Source organism: Anomaloglossus baeobatrachus, unplaced genomic scaffold, assembly GCF_048569485.1.
Source record: "Anomaloglossus baeobatrachus isolate aAnoBae1 unplaced genomic scaffold, aAnoBae1.hap1 Scaffold_2783, whole genome shotgun sequence".
NCBI classification, from domain to species: domain Eukaryota; kingdom Metazoa; phylum Chordata; class Amphibia; order Anura; family Aromobatidae; genus Anomaloglossus; species Anomaloglossus baeobatrachus.
This window is the reverse complement of record NW_027442267.1, coordinates 13,570-32,782: the sequence shown is the minus strand read 5'-3', so window position 1 is coordinate 32,782 and position 19,213 is coordinate 13,570. Positions and strand designations below refer to the sequence as shown.

At 46.2% G+C, this 19,213-nt stretch overlaps 12 non-coding genes across 12 annotated transcripts; all 12 read left to right on the top strand.

Moving 5' to 3' along the window:
* Nucleotides 1–963: 963 nt before the first annotated feature.
* LOC142265916 (U2 spliceosomal RNA) lies at nucleotides 964–1,154 on the top strand. Its single transcript, XR_012732120.1, has one exon. It is a non-coding gene; the product is annotated as a U2 spliceosomal RNA (small nuclear RNA).
* Nucleotides 1,155–2,541: 1,387 nt separating this feature from the next.
* Nucleotides 2,542–2,732, top strand: LOC142265915 (U2 spliceosomal RNA). The gene has a single exon (XR_012732119.1). It is a non-coding gene; the product is annotated as a U2 spliceosomal RNA (small nuclear RNA).
* Nucleotides 2,733–4,119: 1,387 nt separating this feature from the next.
* Nucleotides 4,120–4,310, top strand: LOC142265914 (U2 spliceosomal RNA). The gene has a single exon (XR_012732118.1). It is a non-coding gene; the product is annotated as a U2 spliceosomal RNA (small nuclear RNA).
* Nucleotides 4,311–5,697: 1,387 nt separating this feature from the next.
* Nucleotides 5,698–5,888, top strand: LOC142265913 (U2 spliceosomal RNA). The gene has a single exon (XR_012732117.1). It is a non-coding gene; the product is annotated as a U2 spliceosomal RNA (small nuclear RNA).
* Nucleotides 5,889–7,275: 1,387 nt separating this feature from the next.
* Nucleotides 7,276–7,466, top strand: LOC142265912 (U2 spliceosomal RNA). Its single transcript, XR_012732116.1, has one exon. It is a non-coding gene; the product is annotated as a U2 spliceosomal RNA (small nuclear RNA).
* A 1,387-nt stretch (nucleotides 7,467–8,853) lies between these two features.
* On the top strand, nucleotides 8,854–9,044 carry LOC142265911 (U2 spliceosomal RNA). The gene has a single exon (XR_012732115.1). It is a non-coding gene; the product is annotated as a U2 spliceosomal RNA (small nuclear RNA).
* A 1,387-nt stretch (nucleotides 9,045–10,431) lies between these two features.
* On the top strand, nucleotides 10,432–10,622 carry LOC142265910 (U2 spliceosomal RNA). Its single transcript, XR_012732114.1, has one exon. It is a non-coding gene; the product is annotated as a U2 spliceosomal RNA (small nuclear RNA).
* A 1,387-nt stretch (nucleotides 10,623–12,009) lies between these two features.
* LOC142265907 (U2 spliceosomal RNA) lies at nucleotides 12,010–12,200 on the top strand. Its single transcript, XR_012732112.1, has one exon. It is a non-coding gene; the product is annotated as a U2 spliceosomal RNA (small nuclear RNA).
* Nucleotides 12,201–13,587: 1,387 nt separating this feature from the next.
* On the top strand, nucleotides 13,588–13,778 carry LOC142265906 (U2 spliceosomal RNA). The gene has a single exon (XR_012732111.1). It is a non-coding gene; the product is annotated as a U2 spliceosomal RNA (small nuclear RNA).
* A 1,387-nt stretch (nucleotides 13,779–15,165) lies between these two features.
* Nucleotides 15,166–15,356, top strand: LOC142265905 (U2 spliceosomal RNA). Its single transcript, XR_012732110.1, has one exon. It is a non-coding gene; the product is annotated as a U2 spliceosomal RNA (small nuclear RNA).
* Nucleotides 15,357–16,743: 1,387 nt separating this feature from the next.
* LOC142265904 (U2 spliceosomal RNA) lies at nucleotides 16,744–16,934 on the top strand. The gene has a single exon (XR_012732109.1). It is a non-coding gene; the product is annotated as a U2 spliceosomal RNA (small nuclear RNA).
* A 1,387-nt stretch (nucleotides 16,935–18,321) lies between these two features.
* LOC142265903 (U2 spliceosomal RNA) lies at nucleotides 18,322–18,512 on the top strand. Its single transcript, XR_012732108.1, has one exon. It is a non-coding gene; the product is annotated as a U2 spliceosomal RNA (small nuclear RNA).
* The last annotated feature ends 701 nt before the right edge of the window (nucleotides 18,513–19,213 follow it).

The following is a 19,213-nucleotide window of genomic DNA, read 5'->3' as shown; positions in this document are numbered from 1 at the left end:
AGTAATGATGATCTCTTTAGTAGTCTGTTGGCGCCCTCTCCTGGAGGAATAGTTTGCTTGCTCTTGGACATTCTAAAAGAGTGGTCATGATAGACATTGAGCTTCTGAGCTCAATTGGGGACAGTCATGGGTGATGAATGTTTGCAACCTACTGCGAAGCCTCATACCGCAATATAAGGAACGTCAAATACTAAGAAAGGGCGGCCTATGAAAGAATTACTACTTTCAATAAGTACACTTAAACGGCTAATTGGGAATAGAAAAACTGTAAAAAGCCCTCTGAGAAAGCCCCCCTCTAACCTTTGATAGTAAGCTTTTCTGTAGTCTGCCTGTTGATGTATTTTCCGTTTGAACTGTGCACAACATGAAGAGACGGAACACTGGCGGCTTGTCACAATGCCCCCCGATGACATCACAATAGCGCTGCTGCCTAGAAAACAAGCTGCGCAGAAGAAGTTGTTCTTTGGGTGGGAGGGTGGGCTAGTGGAAGGAGGGGGCAATCTCTTTTTTTCCCGGGTGGTAGGGGGATGACAGGAGAAGGGAAGCGGGTGGTGAGAAAGGTACAGAGGGCAGGGTTTGGGGGCTGGGAAGGAAAGGGAAAAGATTAGGGTTTGGGGATGATGAAAGGGCTTTCTACGGGTAAGGATGGCAAAGGGTGGCAGTGACGGAAAGTCAGGCAACCTGTCCTGTCCGTCTTTTTGTATCGTGAATTGGAAAGACTGCAAGGGGGAGGGGAGTTGCTTGCGCCCTAAAGGAGGAGTTATTCAGATTCATTGCAGTGGGCGGCGGCTGCAAAACGCACCATTCTTCTTGTTTTTGCTCTGCAAAGCAGCCTTTTCAAGGGTTGGCTTGGGTGACAAAATGTCTTGTGTAGGCGTGGGTTTGTCTCCCTCTCGCTCTCTCTCCCTAAGATGTGTCCGGCATAGGCCAGGGTGCCACTCGAGGCCCAAACCAATTCTGGTTATCGCTTCTCGGCCTTTTGGCTAAGATCAAGTGTAGTATCTGTTCTTATCAGTTTAATATCTGATACGTCCCCTATCTGGGGACCATATATTAAATGGATTTTTAGAACAGGGAGATGGAAAAAGAGCTTGCTCTGTCCACTCCACGCATTGACCTGGTATTGCAGTACCTCCAGGAACGGTGCACCCCTTCTTAACCCAGTTTCCAAAAGCAGAACTCAATTCACCTGATTCATATTAGCCCGATTTAATGAATTGGAAGAAAGCATACGTCTTCATATGCACCTCAATTTGGCCCATTCACTTTTCACACTTCCTCCTTTTGTTTTTTATCTTTCACACTTTTGACTTTCTTTATTCATCCAAATAGCAAACTCATCACCACTCAACCTGACCAACTCGGCTATGTCCCCGTGCTGCAGTTCTCTGTCTTATCTAGATCATTTGCAATTGAATGGAATAGATCCCTTTTGGACAAAGTGGATTCACCTGCTGCTGCAGTGACCACAGGTGTGATAAGATCTAGAATTGGCATCTGGTGCGATCTCTCCGCTTCCACTCCAAAGAAAGTTACCTGTTTATTCCTATCATGCATTGGTTTTTGGGGTTTTCTTTGAGTAATGATGATCTCTTTAGTAGTCTGTTGGCGCCCTCTCCTGGAGGAATAGTTTGCTTGCTCTTGGACATTCTAAAAGAGAGGTCATGATAGACATTGAGCTTCTGAGCTCAATTGGGGACAGTCATGGGTGATGAATGTTTGCAACCTACTGCGAAGCCTCATACCGCAATATAAGGAACGTCAAATACTAAGAAAGGGCGGCCTATGAAAGAATTACTACTTTCAATAAGTACACTTAAACGGCTAATTGGGAATAGAAAAACTGTAAAAAGCCCTCTGAGAAAGCCCCCCTCTAACCTTTGATAGTAAGCTTTTCTGTAGTCTGCCTGTTGATGTATTTTCCGTTTGAACTGTGCACAACATGAAGAGACGGAACACTGGCGGCTTGTCACAATGCCCCCCGATGACATCACAATAGCGCTGCTGCCTAGAAAACAAGCTGCGCAGAAGAAGTTGTTCTTTGGGTGGGAGGGTGGGCTAGTGGAAGGAGGGGGCAATCTCTTTTTTTCCCGGGTGGTAGGGGGATGACAGGAGAAGGGAAGCGGGTGGTGAGAAAGGTACAGAGGGCAGGGTTTGGGGGCTGGGAAGGAAAGGGAAAAGATTAGGGTTTGGGGATGATGAAAGGGCTTTCTACGGGTAAGGATGGCAAAGGGTGGCAGTGACGGAAAGTCAGGCAACCTGTCCTGTCCGTCTTTTTGTATCGTGAATTGGAAAGACTGCAAGGGGGAGGGGAGTTGCTTGCGCCCTAAAGGAGGAGTTATTCAGATTCATTGCAGTGGGCGGCGGCTGCAAAACGCACCATTCTTCTTGTTTTTGCTCTGCAAAGCAGCCTTTTCAAGGGTTGGCTTGGGTGACAAAATGTCTTGTGTAGGCGTGGGTTTGTCTCCCTCTCGCTCTCTCTCCCTAAGATGTGTCCGGCATAGGCCAGGGTGCCACTCGAGGCCCAAACCAATTCTGGTTATCGCTTCTCGGCCTTTTGGCTAAGATCAAGTGTAGTATCTGTTCTTATCAGTTTAATATCTGATACGTCCCCTATCTGGGGACCATATATTAAATGGATTTTTAGAACAGGGAGATGGAAAAAGAGCTTGCTCTGTCCACTCCACGCATTGACCTGGTATTGCAGTACCTCCAGGAACGGTGCACCCCTTCTTAACCCAGTTTCCAAAAGCAGAACTCAATTCACCTGATTCATATTAGCCCGATTTAATGAATTGGAAGAAAGCATACGTCTTCATATGCACCTCAATTTGGCCCATTCACTTTTCACACTTCCTCCTTTTGTTTTTTATCTTTCACACTTTTGACTTTCTTTATTCATCCAAATAGCAAACTCATCACCACTCAACCTGACCAACTCGGCTATGTCCCCGTGCTGCAGTTCTCTGTCTTATCTAGATCATTTGCAATTGAATGGAATAGATCCCTTTTGGACAAATTGGATTCACCTGCTGCTGCAGTGACCACAGGTGTGATAAGATCTAGAATTGGCATCTGGTGCGATCTCTCCGCTTCCACTCCAAAGAAAGTTACCTGTTTATTCCTATCATGCATTGGTTTTTGGGGTTTTCTTTGAGTAATGATGATCTCTTTAGTAGTCTGTTGGCGCCCTCTCCTGGAGGAATAGTTTGCTTGCTCTTGGACATTCTAAAAGAGAGGTCATGATAGACATTGAGCTTCTGAGCTCAATTGGGGACAGTCATGGGTGATGAATGTTTGCAACCTACTGCGAAGCCTCATACCGCAATATAAGGAACGTCAAATACTAAGAAAGGGCGGCCTATGAAAGAATTACTACTTTCAATAAGTACACTTAAACGGCTAATTGGGAATAGAAAAACTGTAAAAAGCCCTCTGAGAAAGCCCCCCTCTAACCTTTGATAGTAAGCTTTTCTGTAGTCTGCCTGTTGATGTATTTTCCGTTTGAACTGTGCACAACATGAAGAGACGGAACACTGGCGGCTTGTCACAATGCCCCCCGATGACATCACAATAGCGCTGCTGCCTAGAAAACAAGCTGCGCAGAAGAAGTTGTTCTTTGGGTGGGAGGGTGGGCTAGTGGAAGGAGGGGGCAATCTCTTTTTTTCCCGGGTGGTAGGGGGATGACAGGAGAAGGGAAGCGGGTGGTGAGAAAGGTACAGAGGGCAGGGTTTGGGGGCTGGGAAGGAAAGGGAAAAGATTAGGGTTTGGGGATGATGAAAGGGCTTTCTACGGGTAAGGATGGCAAAGGGTGGCAGTGACGGAAAGTCAGGCAACCTGTCCTGTCCGTCTTTTTGTATCGTGAATTGGAAAGACTGCAAGGGGGAGGGGAGTTGCTTGCGCCCTAAAGGAGGAGTTATTCAGATTCATTGCAGTGGGCGGCGGCTGCAAAACGCACCATTCTTCTTGTTTTTGCTCTGCAAAGCAGCCTTTTCAAGGGTTGGCTTGGGTGACAAAATGTCTTGTGTAGGCGTGGGTTTGTCTCCCTCTCGCTCTCTCTCCCTAAGATGTGTCCGGCATAGGCCAGGGTGCCACTCGAGGCCCAAACCAATTCTGGTTATCGCTTCTCGGCCTTTTGGCTAAGATCAAGTGTAGTATCTGTTCTTATCAGTTTAATATCTGATACGTCCCCTATCTGGGGACCATATATTAAATGGATTTTTAGAACAGGGAGATGGAAAAAGAGCTTGCTCTGTCCACTCCACGCATTGACCTGGTATTGCAGTACCTCCAGGAACGGTGCACCCCTTCTTAACCCAGTTTCCAAAAGCAGAACTCAATTCACCTGATTCATATTAGCCCGATTTAATGAATTGGAAGAAAGCATACGTCTTCATATGCACCTCAATTTGGCCCATTCACTTTTCACACTTCCTCCTTTTGTTTTTTATCTTTCACACTTTTGACTTTCTTTATTCATCCAAATAGCAAACTCATCACCACTCAACCTGACCAACTCGGCTATGTCCCCGTGCTGCAGTTCTCTGTCTTATCTAGATCATTTGCAATTGAATGGAATAGATCCCTTTTGGACAAAGTGGATTCACCTGCTGCTGCAGTGACCACAGGTGTGATAAGATCTAGAATTGGCATCTGGTGCGATCTCTCCGCTTCCACTCCAAAGAAAGTTACCTGTTTATTCCTATCATGCATTGGTTTTTGGGGTTTTCTTTGAGTAATGATGATCTCTTTAGTAGTCTGTTGGCGCCCTCTCCTGGAGGAATAGTTTGCTTGCTCTTGGACATTCTAAAAGAGAGGTCATGATAGACATTGAGCTTCTGAGCTCAATTGGGGACAGTCATGGGTGATGAATGTTTGCAACCTACTGCGAAGCCTCATACCGCAATATAAGGAACGTCAAATACTAAGAAAGGGCGGCCTATGAAAGAATTACTACTTTCAATAAGTACACTTAAACGGCTAATTGGGAATAGAAAAACTGTAAAAAGCCCTCTGAGAAAGCCCCCCTCTAACCTTTGATAGTAAGCTTTTCTGTAGTCTGCCTGTTGATGTATTTTCCGTTTGAACTGTGCACAACATGAAGAGACGGAACACTGGCGGCTTGTCACAATGCCCCCCGATGACATCACAATAGCGCTGCTGCCTAGAAAACAAGCTGCGCAGAAGAAGTTGTTCTTTGGGTGGGAGGGTGGGCTAGTGGAAGGAGGGGGCAATCTCTTTTTTTCCCGGGTGGTAGGGGGATGACAGGAGAAGGGAAGCGGGTGGTGAGAAAGGTACAGAGGGCAGGGTTTGGGGGCTGGGAAGGAAAGGGAAAAGATTAGGGTTTGGGGATGATGAAAGGGCTTTCTACGGGTAAGGATGGCAAAGGGTGGCAGTGACGGAAAGTCAGGCAACCTGTCCTGTCCGTCTTTTTGTATCGTGAATTGGAAAGACTGCAAGGGGGAGGGGAGTTGCTTGCGCCCTAAAGGAGGAGTTATTCAGATTCATTGCAGTGGGCGGCGGCTGCAAAACGCACCATTCTTCTTGTTTTTGCTCTGCAAAGCAGCCTTTTCAAGGGTTGGCTTGGGTGACAAAATGTCTTGTGTAGGCGTGGGTTTGTCTCCCTCTCGCTCTCTCTCCCTAAGATGTGTCCGGCATAGGCCAGGGTGCCACTCGAGGCCCAAACCAATTCTGGTTATCGCTTCTCGGCCTTTTGGCTAAGATCAAGTGTAGTATCTGTTCTTATCAGTTTAATATCTGATACGTCCCCTATCTGGGGACCATATATTAAATGGATTTTTAGAACAGGGAGATGGAAAAAGAGCTTGCTCTGTCCACTCCACGCATTGACCTGGTATTGCAGTACCTCCAGGAACGGTGCACCCCTTCTTAACCCAGTTTCCAAAAGCAGAACTCAATTCACCTGATTCATATTAGCCCGATTTAATGAATTGGAAGAAAGCATACGTCTTCATATGCACCTCAATTTGGCCCATTCACTTTTCACACTTCCTCCTTTTGTTTTTTATCTTTCACACTTTTGACTTTCTTTATTCATCCAAATAGCAAACTCATCACCACTCAACCTGACCAACTCGGCTATGTCCCCGTGCTGCAGTTCTCTGTCTTATCTAGATCATTTGCAATTGAATGGAATAGATCCCTTTTGGACAAAGTGGATTCACCTGCTGCTGCAGTGACCACAGGTGTGATAAGATCTAGAATTGGCATCTGGTGCGATCTCTCCGCTTCCACTCCAAAGAAAGTTACCTGTTTATTCCTATCATGCATTGGTTTTTGGGGTTTTCTTTGAGTAATGATGATCTCTTTAGTAGTCTGTTGGCGCCCTCTCCTGGAGGAATAGTTTGCTTGCTCTTGGACATTCTAAAAGAGAGGTCATGATAGACATTGAGCTTCTGAGCTCAATTGGGGACAGTCATGGGTGATGAATGTTTGCAACCTACTGCGAAGCCTCATACCGCAATATAAGGAACGTCAAATACTAAGAAAGGGCGGCCTATGAAAGAATTACTACTTTCAATAAGTACACTTAAACGGCTAATTGGGAATAGAAAAACTGTAAAAAGCCCTCTGAGAAAGCCCCCCTCTAACCTTTGATAGTAAGCTTTTCTGTAGTCTGCCTGTTGATGTATTTTCCGTTTGAACTGTGCACAACATGAAGAGACGGAACACTGGCGGCTTGTCACAATGCCCCCCGATGACATCACAATAGCGCTGCTGCCTAGAAAACAAGCTGCGCAGAAGAAGTTGTTCTTTGGGTGGGAGGGTGGGCTAGTGGAAGGAGGGGGCAATCTCTTTTTTTCCCGGGTGGTAGGGGGATGACAGGAGAAGGGAAGCGGGTGGTGAGAAAGGTACAGAGGGCAGGGTTTGGGGGCTGGGAAGGAAAGGGAAAAGATTAGGGTTTGGGGATGATGAAAGGGCTTTCTACGGGTAAGGATGGCAAAGGGTGGCAGTGACGGAAAGTCAGGCAACCTGTCCTGTCCGTCTTTTTGTATCGTGAATTGGAAAGACTGCAAGGGGGAGGGGAGTTGCTTGCGCCCTAAAGGAGGAGTTATTCAGATTCATTGCAGTGGGCGGCGGCTGCAAAACGCACCATTCTTCTTGTTTTTGCTCTGCAAAGCAGCCTTTTCAAGGGTTGGCTTGGGTGACAAAATGTCTTGTGTAGGCGTGGGTTTGTCTCCCTCTCGCTCTCTCTCCCTAAGATGTGTCCGGCATAGGCCAGGGTGCCACTCGAGGCCCAAACCAATTCTGGTTATCGCTTCTCGGCCTTTTGGCTAAGATCAAGTGTAGTATCTGTTCTTATCAGTTTAATATCTGATACGTCCCCTATCTGGGGACCATATATTAAATGGATTTTTAGAACAGGGAGATGGAAAAAGAGCTTGCTCTGTCCACTCCACGCATTGACCTGGTATTGCAGTACCTCCAGGAACGGTGCACCCCTTCTTAACCCAGTTTCCAAAAGCAGAACTCAATTCACCTGATTCATATTAGCCCGATTTAATGAATTGGAAGAAAGCATACGTCTTCATATGCACCTCAATTTGGCCCATTCACTTTTCACACTTCCTCCTTTTGTTTTTTATCTTTCACACTTTTGACTTTCTTTATTCATCCAAATAGCAAACTCATCACCACTCAACCTGACCAACTCGGCTATGTCCCCGTGCTGCAGTTCTCTGTCTTATCTAGATCATTTGCAATTGAATGGAATAGATCCCTTTTGGACAAAGTGGATTCACCTGCTGCTGCAGTGACCACAGGTGTGATAAGATCTAGAATTGGCATCTGGTGCGATCTCTCCGCTTCCACTCCAAAGAAAGTTACCTGTTTATTCCTATCATGCATTGGTTTTTGGGGTTTTCTTTGAGTAATGATGATCTCTTTAGTAGTCTGTTGGCGCCCTCTCCTGGAGGAATAGTTTGCTTGCTCTTGGACATTCTAAAAGAGAGGTCATGATAGACATTGAGCTTCTGAGCTCAATTGGGGACAGTCATGGGTGATGAATGTTTGCAACCTACTGCGAAGCCTCATACCGCAATATAAGGAACGTCAAATACTAAGAAAGGGCGGCCTATGAAAGAATTACTACTTTCAATAAGTACACTTAAACGGCTAATTGGGAATAGAAAAACTGTAAAAAGCCCTCTGAGAAAGCCCCCCTCTAACCTTTGATAGTAAGCTTTTCTGTAGTCTGCCTGTTGATGTATTTTCCGTTTGAACTGTGCACAACATGAAGAGACGGAACACTGGCGGCTTGTCACAATGCCCCCCGATGACATCACAATAGCGCTGCTGCCTAGAAAACAAGCTGCGCAGAAGAAGTTGTTCTTTGGGTGGGAGGGTGGGCTAGTGGAAGGAGGGGGCAATCTCTTTTTTTCCCGGGTGGTAGGGGGATGACAGGAGAAGGGAAGCGGGTGGTGAGAAAGGTACAGAGGGCAGGGTTTGGGGGCTGGGAAGGAAAGGGAAAAGATTAGGGTTTGGGGATGATGAAAGGGCTTTCTACGGGTAAGGATGGCAAAGGGTGGCAGTGACGGAAAGTCAGGCAACCTGTCCTGTCCGTCTTTTTGTATCGTGAATTGGAAAGACTGCAAGGGGGAGGGGAGTTGCTTGCGCCCTAAAGGAGGAGTTATTCAGATTCATTGCAGTGGGCGGCGGCTGCAAAACGCACCATTCTTCTTGTTTTTGCTCTGCAAAGCAGCCTTTTCAAGGGTTGGCTTGGGTGACAAAATGTCTTGTGTAGGCGTGGGTTTGTCTCCCTCTCGCTCTCTCTCCCTAAGATGTGTCCGGCATAGGCCAGGGTGCCACTCGAGGCCCAAACCAATTCTGGTTATCGCTTCTCGGCCTTTTGGCTAAGATCAAGTGTAGTATCTGTTCTTATCAGTTTAATATCTGATACGTCCCCTATCTGGGGACCATATATTAAATGGATTTTTAGAACAGGGAGATGGAAAAAGAGCTTGCTCTGTCCACTCCACGCATTGACCTGGTATTGCAGTACCTCCAGGAACGGTGCACCCCTTCTTAACCCAGTTTCCAAAAGCAGAACTCAATTCACCTGATTCATATTAGCCCGATTTAATGAATTGGAAGAAAGCATACGTCTTCATATGCACCTCAATTTGGCCCATTCACTTTTCACACTTCCTCCTTTTGTTTTTTATCTTTCACACTTTTGACTTTCTTTATTCATCCAAATAGCAAACTCATCACCACTCAACCTGACCAACTCGGCTATGTCCCCGTGCTGCAGTTCTCTGTCTTATCTAGATCATTTGCAATTGAATGGAATAGATCCCTTTTGGACAAAGTGGATTCACCTGCTGCTGCAGTGACCACAGGTGTGATAAGATCTAGAATTGGCATCTGGTGCGATCTCTCCGCTTCCACTCCAAAGAAAGTTACCTGTTTATTCCTATCATGCATTGGTTTTTGGGGTTTTCTTTGAGTAATGATGATCTCTTTAGTAGTCTGTTGGCGCCCTCTCCTGGAGGAATAGTTTGCTTGCTCTTGGACATTCTAAAAGAGAGGTCATGATAGACATTGAGCTTCTGAGCTCAATTGGGGACAGTCATGGGTGATGAATGTTTGCAACCTACTGCGAAGCCTCATACCGCAATATAAGGAACGTCAAATACTAAGAAAGGGCGGCCTATGAAAGAATTACTACTTTCAATAAGTACACTTAAACGGCTAATTGGGAATAGAAAAACTGTAAAAAGCCCTCTGAGAAAGCCCCCCTCTAACCTTTGATAGTAAGCTTTTCTGTAGTCTGCCTGTTGATGTATTTTCCGTTTGAACTGTGCACAACATGAAGAGACGGAACACTGGCGGCTTGTCACAATGCCCCCCGATGACATCACAATAGCGCTGCTGCCTAGAAAACAAGCTGCGCAGAAGAAGTTGTTCTTTGGGTGGGAGGGTGGGCTAGTGGAAGGAGGGGGCAATCTCTTTTTTTCCCGGGTGGTAGGGGGATGACAGGAGAAGGGAAGCGGGTGGTGAGAAAGGTACAGAGGGCAGGGTTTGGGGGCTGGGAAGGAAAGGGAAAAGATTAGGGTTTGGGGATGATGAAAGGGCTTTCTACGGGTAAGGATGGCAAAGGGTGGCAGTGACGGAAAGTCAGGCAACCTGTCCTGTCCGTCTTTTTGTATCGTGAATTGGAAAGACTGCAAGGGGGAGGGGAGTTGCTTGCGCCCTAAAGGAGGAGTTATTCAGATTCATTGCAGTGGGCGGCGGCTGCAAAACGCACCATTCTTCTTGTTTTTGCTCTGCAAAGCAGCCTTTTCAAGGGTTGGCTTGGGTGACAAAATGTCTTGTGTAGGCGTGGGTTTGTCTCCCTCTCGCTCTCTCTCCCTAAGATGTGTCCGGCATAGGCCAGGGTGCCACTCGAGGCCCAAACCAATTCTGGTTATCGCTTCTCGGCCTTTTGGCTAAGATCAAGTGTAGTATCTGTTCTTATCAGTTTAATATCTGATACGTCCCCTATCTGGGGACCATATATTAAATGGATTTTTAGAACAGGGAGATGGAAAAAGAGCTTGCTCTGTCCACTCCACGCATTGACCTGGTATTGCAGTACCTCCAGGAACGGTGCACCCCTTCTTAACCCAGTTTCCAAAAGCAGAACTCAATTCACCTGATTCATATTAGCCCGATTTAATGAATTGGAAGAAAGCATACGTCTTCATATGCACCTCAATTTGGCCCATTCACTTTTCACACTTCCTCCTTTTGTTTTTTATCTTTCACACTTTTGACTTTCTTTATTCATCCAAATAGCAAACTCATCACCACTCAACCTGACCAACTCGGCTATGTCCCCGTGCTGCAGTTCTCTGTCTTATCTAGATCATTTGCAATTGAATGGAATAGATCCCTTTTGGACAAAGTGGATTCACCTGCTGCTGCAGTGACCACAGGTGTGATAAGATCTAGAATTGGCATCTGGTGCGATCTCTCCGCTTCCACTCCAAAGAAAGTTACCTGTTTATTCCTATCATGCATTGGTTTTTGGGGTTTTCTTTGAGTAATGATGATCTCTTTAGTAGTCTGTTGGCGCCCTCTCCTGGAGGAATAGTTTGCTTGCTCTTGGACATTCTAAAAGAGAGGTCATGATAGACATTGAGCTTCTGAGCTCAATTGGGGACAGTCATGGGTGATGAATGTTTGCAACCTACTGCGAAGCCTCATACCGCAATATAAGGAACGTCAAATACTAAGAAAGGGCGGCCTATGAAAGAATTACTACTTTCAATAAGTACACTTAAACGGCTAATTGGGAATAGAAAAACTGTAAAAAGCCCTCTGAGAAAGCCCCCCTCTAACCTTTGATAGTAAGCTTTTCTGTAGTCTGCCTGTTGATGTATTTTCCGTTTGAACTGTGCACAACATGAAGAGACGGAACACTGGCGGCTTGTCACAATGCCCCCCGATGACATCACAATAGCGCTGCTGCCTAGAAAACAAGCTGCGCAGAAGAAGTTGTTCTTTGGGTGGGAGGGTGGGCTAGTGGAAGGAGGGGGCAATCTCTTTTTTTCCCGGGTGGTAGGGGGATGACAGGAGAAGGGAAGCGGGTGGTGAGAAAGGTACAGAGGGCAGGGTTTGGGGGCTGGGAAGGAAAGGGAAAAGATTAGGGTTTGGGGATGATGAAAGGGCTTTCTACGGGTAAGGATGGCAAAGGGTGGCAGTGACGGAAAGTCAGGCAACCTGTCCTGTCCGTCTTTTTGTATCGTGAATTGGAAAGACTGCAAGGGGGAGGGGAGTTGCTTGCGCCCTAAAGGAGGAGTTATTCAGATTCATTGCAGTGGGCGGCGGCTGCAAAACGCACCATTCTTCTTGTTTTTGCTCTGCAAAGCAGCCTTTTCAAGGGTTGGCTTGGGTGACAAAATGTCTTGTGTAGGCGTGGGTTTGTCTCCCTCTCGCTCTCTCTCCCTAAGATGTGTCCGGCATAGGCCAGGGTGCCACTCGAGGCCCAAACCAATTCTGGTTATCGCTTCTCGGCCTTTTGGCTAAGATCAAGTGTAGTATCTGTTCTTATCAGTTTAATATCTGATACGTCCCCTATCTGGGGACCATATATTAAATGGATTTTTAGAACAGGGAGATGGAAAAAGAGCTTGCTCTGTCCACTCCACGCATTGACCTGGTATTGCAGTACCTCCAGGAACGGTGCACCCCTTCTTAACCCAGTTTCCAAAAGCAGAACTCAATTCACCTGATTCATATTAGCCCGATTTAATGAATTGGAAGAAAGCATACGTCTTCATATGCACCTCAATTTGGCCCATTCACTTTTCACACTTCCTCCTTTTGTTTTTTATCTTTCACACTTTTGACTTTCTTTATTCATCCAAATAGCAAACTCATCACCACTCAACCTGACCAACTCGGCTATGTCCCCGTGCTGCAGTTCTCTGTCTTATCTAGATCATTTGCAATTGAATGGAATAGATCCCTTTTGGACAAAGTGGATTCACCTGCTGCTGCAGTGACCACAGGTGTGATAAGATCTAGAATTGGCATCTGGTGCGATCTCTCCGCTTCCACTCCAAAGAAAGTTACCTGTTTATTCCTATCATGCATTGGTTTTTGGGGTTTTCTTTGAGTAATGATGATCTCTTTAGTAGTCTGTTGGCGCCCTCTCCTGGAGGAATAGTTTGCTTGCTCTTGGACATTCTAAAAGAGAGGTCATGATAGACATTGAGCTTCTGAGCTCAATTGGGGACAGTCATGGGTGATGAATGTTTGCAACCTACTGCGAAGCCTCATACCGCAATATAAGGAACGTCAAATACTAAGAAAGGGCGGCCTATGAAAGAATTACTACTTTCAATAAGTACACTTAAACGGCTAATTGGGAATAGAAAAACTGTAAAAAGCCCTCTGAGAAAGCCCCCCTCTAACCTTTGATAGTAAGCTTTTCTGTAGTCTGCCTGTTGATGTATTTTCCGTTTGAACTGTGCACAACATGAAGAGACGGAACACTGGCGGCTTGTCACAATGCCCCCCGATGACATCACAATAGCGCTGCTGCCTAGAAAACAAGCTGCGCAGAAGAAGTTGTTCTTTGGGTGGGAGGGTGGGCTAGTGGAAGGAGGGGGCAATCTCTTTTTTTCCCGGGTGGTAGGGGGATGACAGGAGAAGGGAAGCGGGTGGTGAGAAAGGTACAGAGGGCAGGGTTTGGGGGCTGGGAAGGAAAGGGAAAAGATTAGGGTTTGGGGATGATGAAAGGGCTTTCTACGGGTAAGGATGGCAAAGGGTGGCAGTGACGGAAAGTCAGGCAACCTGTCCTGTCCGTCTTTTTGTATCGTGAATTGGAAAGACTGCAAGGGGGAGGGGAGTTGCTTGCGCCCTAAAGGAGGAGTTATTCAGATTCATTGCAGTGGGCGGCGGCTGCAAAACGCACCATTCTTCTTGTTTTTGCTCTGCAAAGCAGCCTTTTCAAGGGTTGGCTTGGGTGACAAAATGTCTTGTGTAGGCGTGGGTTTGTCTCCCTCTCGCTCTCTCTCCCTAAGATGTGTCCGGCATAGGCCAGGGTGCCACTCGAGGCCCAAACCAATTCTGGTTATCGCTTCTCGGCCTTTTGGCTAAGATCAAGTGTAGTATCTGTTCTTATCAGTTTAATATCTGATACGTCCCCTATCTGGGGACCATATATTAAATGGATTTTTAGAACAGGGAGATGGAAAAAGAGCTTGCTCTGTCCACTCCACGCATTGACCTGGTATTGCAGTACCTCCAGGAACGGTGCACCCCTTCTTAACCCAGTTTCCAAAAGCAGAACTCAATTCACCTGATTCATATTAGCCCGATTTAATGAATTGGAAGAAAGCATACGTCTTCATATGCACCTCAATTTGGCCCATTCACTTTTCACACTTCCTCCTTTTGTTTTTTATCTTTCACACTTTTGACTTTCTTTATTCATCCAAATAGCAAACTCATCACCACTCAACCTGACCAACTCGGCTATGTCCCCGTGCTGCAGTTCTCTGTCTTATCTAGATCATTTGCAATTGAATGGAATAGATCCCTTTTGGACAAAGTGGATTCACCTGCTGCTGCAGTGACCACAGGTGTGATAAGATCTAGAATTGGCATCTGGTGCGATCTCTCCGCTTCCACTCCAAAGAAAGTTACCTGTTTATTCCTATCATGCATTGGTTTTTGGGGTTTTCTTTGAGTAATGATGATCTCTTTAGTAGTCTGTTGGCGCCCTCTCCTGGAGGAATAGTTTGCTTGCTCTTGGACATTCTAAAAGAGAGGTCATGATAGACATTGAGCTTCTGAGCTCAATTGGGGACAGTCATGGGTGATGAATGTTTGCAACCTACTGCGAAGCCTCATACCGCAATATAAGGAACGTCAAATACTAAGAAAGGGCGGCCTATGAAAGAATTACTACTTTCAATAAGTACACTTAAACGGCTAATTGGGAATAGAAAAACTGTAAAAAGCCCTCTGAGAAAGCCCCCCTCTAACCTTTGATAGTAAGCTTTTCTGTAGTCTGCCTGTTGATGTATTTTCCGTTTGAACTGTGCACAACATGAAGAGACGGAACACTGGCGGCTTGTCACAATGCCCCCCGATGACATCACAATAGCGCTGCTGCCTAGAAAACAAGCTGCGCAGAAGAAGTTGTTCTTTGGGTGGGAGGGTGGGCTAGTGGAAGGAGGGGGCAATCTCTTTTTTTCCCGGGTGGTAGGGGGATGACAGGAGAAGGGAAGCGGGTGGTGAGAAAGGTACAGAGGGCAGGGTTTGGGGGCTGGGAAGGAAAGGGAAAAGATTAGGGTTTGGGGATGATGAAAGGGCTTTCTACGGGTAAGGATGGCAAAGGGTGGCAGTGACGGAAAGTCAGGCAACCTGTCCTGTCCGTCTTTTTGTATCGTGAATTGGAAAGACTGCAAGGGGGAGGGGAGTTGCTTGCGCCCTAAAGGAGGAGTTATTCAGATTCATTGCAGTGGGCGGCGGCTGCAAAACGCACCATTCTTCTTGTTTTTGCTCTGCAAAGCAGCCTTTTCAAGGGTTGGCTTGGGTGACAAAATGTCTTGTGTAGGCGTGGGTTTGTCTCCCTCTCGCTCTCTCTCCCTAAGATGTGTCCGGCATAGGCCAGGGTGCCACTCGAGGCCCAAACCAATTCTGGTTATCGCTTCTCGGCCTTTTGGCTAAGATCAAGTGTAGTATCTGTTCTTATCAGTTTAATATCTGATACGTCCCCTATCTGGGGACCATATATTAAATGGATTTTTAGAACAGGGAGATGGAAAAAGAGCTTGCTCTGTCCACTCCACGCATTGACCTGGTATTGCAGTACCTCCAGGAACGGTGCACCCCTTCTTAACCCAGTTTCCAAAAGCAGAACTCAATTCACCTGATTCATATTAGCCCGATTTAATGAATTGGAAGAAAGCATACGTCTTCATATGCACCTCAATTTGGCCCATTCACTTTTCACACTTCCTCCTTTTGTTTTTTATCTTTCACACTTTTGACTTTCTTTATTCATCCAAATAGCAAACTCATCACCACTCAACCTGACCAACTCGGCTATGTCCCCGTGCTGCAGTTCTCTGTCTTATCTAGATCATTTGCAATTGAATGGAATAGATCCCTTTTGGACAAAGTGGATTCACCTGCTGCTGCAGTGACCACAGGTGTGATAAGATCTAGAATTGGCATCTGGTGCGATCTCTCCGCTTCCACTCCAAAGAAAGTTACCTGTTTATTCCTATCATGCATTGGTTTTTGGGGTTTTCTTTGAGTAATGATGATCTCTTTAGTAGTCTGTTGGCGCCCTCTCCTGGAGGAATAGTTTGCTTGCTCTTGGACATTCTAAAAGAGAGGTCATGATAGACATTGAGCTTCTGAGCTCAATTGGGGACAGTCATGGGTGATGAATGTTTGCAACCTACTGCGAAGCCTCATACCGCAATATAAGGAACGTCAAATACTAAGAAAGGGCGGCCTATGAAAGAATTACTACTTTCAATAAGTACACTTAAACGGCTAATTGGGAATAGAAAAACTGTAAAAAGCCCTCTGAGAAAGCCCCCCTCTAACCTTTGATAGTAAGCTTTTCTGTAGTCTGCCTGTTGATGTATTTTCCGTTTGAACTGTGCACAACATGAAGAGACGGAACACTGGCGGCTTGTCACAATGCCCCCCGATGACATCACAATAGCGCTGCTGCCTAGAAAACAAGCTGCGCAGAAGAAGTTGTTCTTTGGGTGGGAGGGTGGGCTAGTGGAAGGAGGGGGCAATCTCTTTTTTTCCCGGGTGGTAGGGGGATGACAGGAGAAGGGAAGCGGGTGGTGAGAAAGGTACAGAGGGCAGGGTTTGGGGGCTGGGAAGGAAAGGGAAAAGATTAGGGTTTGGGGATGATGAAAGGGCTTTCTACGGGTAAGGATGGCAAAGGGTGGCAGTGACGGAAAGTCAGGCAACCTGTCCTGTCCGTCTTTTTGTATCGTGAATTGGAAAGACTGCAAGGGGGAGGGGAGTTGCTTGCGCCCTAAAGGAGGAGTTATTCAGATTCATTGCAGTGGGCGGCGGCTGCAAAACGCACCATTCTTCTTGTTTTTGCTCTGCAAAGCAGCCTTTTCAAGGGTTGGCTTGGGTGACAAAATGTCTTGTGTAGGCGTGGGTTTGTCTCCCTCTCGCTCTCTCTCCCTAAGATGTGTCCGGCATAGGCCAGGGTGCCACTCGAGGCCCAAACCAATTCTGGTTATCGCTTCTCGGCCTTTTGGCTAAGATCAAGTGTAGTATCTGTTCTTATCAGTTTAATATCTGATACGTCCCCTATCTGGGGACCATATATTAAATGGATTTTTAGAACAGGGAGATGGAAAAAGAGCTTGCTCTGTCCACTCCACGCATTGACCTGGTATTGCAGTACCTCCAGGAACGGTGCACCCCTTCTTAACCCAGTTTCCAAAAGCAGAACTCAATTCACCTGATTCATATTAGCCCGATTTAATGAATTGGAAGAAAGCATACGTCTTCATATGCACCTCAATTTGGCCCATTCACTTTTCACACTTCCTCCTTTTGTTTTTTATCTTTCACACTTTTGACTTTCTTTATTCATCCAAATAGCAAACTCATCACCACTCAACCTGACCAACTCGGCTATGTCCCCGTGCTGCAGTTCTCTGTCTTATCTAGATCATTTGCAATTGAATGGAATAGATCCCTTTTGGACAAAGTGGATTCACCTGCTGCTGCAGTGACCACAGGTGTGATAAGATCTAGAATTGGCATCTGGTGCGATCTCTCCGCTTCCACTCCAAAGAAAGTTACCTGTTTATTCCTATCATGCATTGGTTTTTGGGGTTTTCTTTGAGTAATGATGATCTCTTTAGTAGTCTGTTGGCGCCCTCTCCTGGAGGAATAGTTTGCTTGCTCTTGGACATTCTAAAAGAGAGGTCATGATAGACATTGAGCTTCTGAGCTCAATTGGGGACAGTCATGGGTGATGAATGTTTGCAACCTACTGCGAAGCCTCATACCGCAATATAAGGAACGTCAAATACTAAGAAAGGGCGGCCTATGAAAGAATTACTACTTTCAATAAGTACACTTAAACGGCTAATTGGGAATAGAAAAACTGTAAAAAGCCCTCTGAGAAAGCCCCCCTCTAACCTTTGATAGTAAGCTTTTCTGTAGTCTGCCTGTTGATGTATTTTCCGTTTGAACTGTGCACAACATGAAGAGACGGAACACTGGCGGCTTGTCACAATGCCCCCCGATGACATCACAATAGCGCTGCTGCCTAGAAAACAAGCTGCGCAGAAGAAGTTGTTCTTTGGGTGGGAGGGTGGGCTAGTGGAAGGAGGGGGCAATCTCTTTTTTTCCCGGGTGGTAGGGGGATGACAGGAGAAGGGAAGCGGGTGGTGAGAAAGGTACAGAGGGCAGGGTTTGGGGGCTGGGAAGGAAAGGGAAAAGATTAGGGTTTGGGGATGATGAAAGGGCTTTCTACGGGTAAGGATGGCAAAGGGTGGCAGTGACGGAAAGTCAGGCAACCTGTCCTGTCCGTCTTTTTGTATCGTGAATTGGAAAGACTGCAAGGGGGAGGGGAGTTGCTTGCGCCCTAAAGGAGGAGTTATTCAGATTCATTGCAGTGGGCGGCGGCTGCAAAACGCACCATTCTTCTTGTTTTTGCTCTGCAAAGCAGCCTTTTCAAGGGTTGGCTTGGGTGACAAAATGTCTTGTGTAGGCGTGGGTTTGTCTCCCTCTCGCTCTCTCTCCCTAAGATGTGTCCGGCATAGGCCAGGGTGCCACTCGAGGCCCAAACCAATTCTGGTTATCGCTTCTCGGCCTTTTGGCTAAGATCAAGTGTAGTATCTGTTCTTATCAGTTTAATATCTGATACGTCCCCTATCTGGGGACCATATATTAAATGGATTTTTAGAACAGGGAGATGGAAAAAGAGCTTGCTCTGTCCACTCCACGCATTGACCTGGTATTGCAGTACCTCCAGGAACGGTGCACCCCTTCTTAACCCAGTTTCCAAAAGCAGAACTCAATTCACCTGATTCATATTAGCCCGATTTAATGAATTGGAAGAAAGCATACGTCTTCATATGCACCTCAATTTGGCCCATTCACTTTTCACACTTCCTCCTTTTGTTTTTTATCTTTCACACTTTTGACTTTCTTTATTCATCCAAATAGCAAACTCATCACCACTCAACCTGACCAACTCGGCTATGTCCCCGTGCTGCAGTTCTCTGTCTTATCTAGATCATTTGCAATTGAATGGAATAGATCCCTTTTGGACAAAGTGGATTCACCTGCTGCTGCAGTGACCACAGGTGTGATAAGATCTAGAATTGGCATCTGGTGCGATCTCTCCGCTTCCACTCCAAAGAAAGTTACCTGTTTATTCCTATCATGCATTGGTTTTTGGGGTTTTCTTTGAGTAATGATGATCTCTTTAGTAGTCTGTTGGCGCCCTCTCCTGGAGGAATAGTTTGCTTGCTCTTGGACATTCTAAAAGAGAGGTCATGATAGACATTGAGCTTCTGAGCTCAATTGGGGACAGTCATGGGTGATGAATGTTTGCAACCTACTGCGAAGCCTCATACCGCAATATAAGGAACGTCAAATACTAAGAAAGGGCGGCCTATGAAAGAATTACTACTTTCAATAAGTACACTTAAACGGCTAATTGGGAATAGAAAAACTGTAAAAAGCC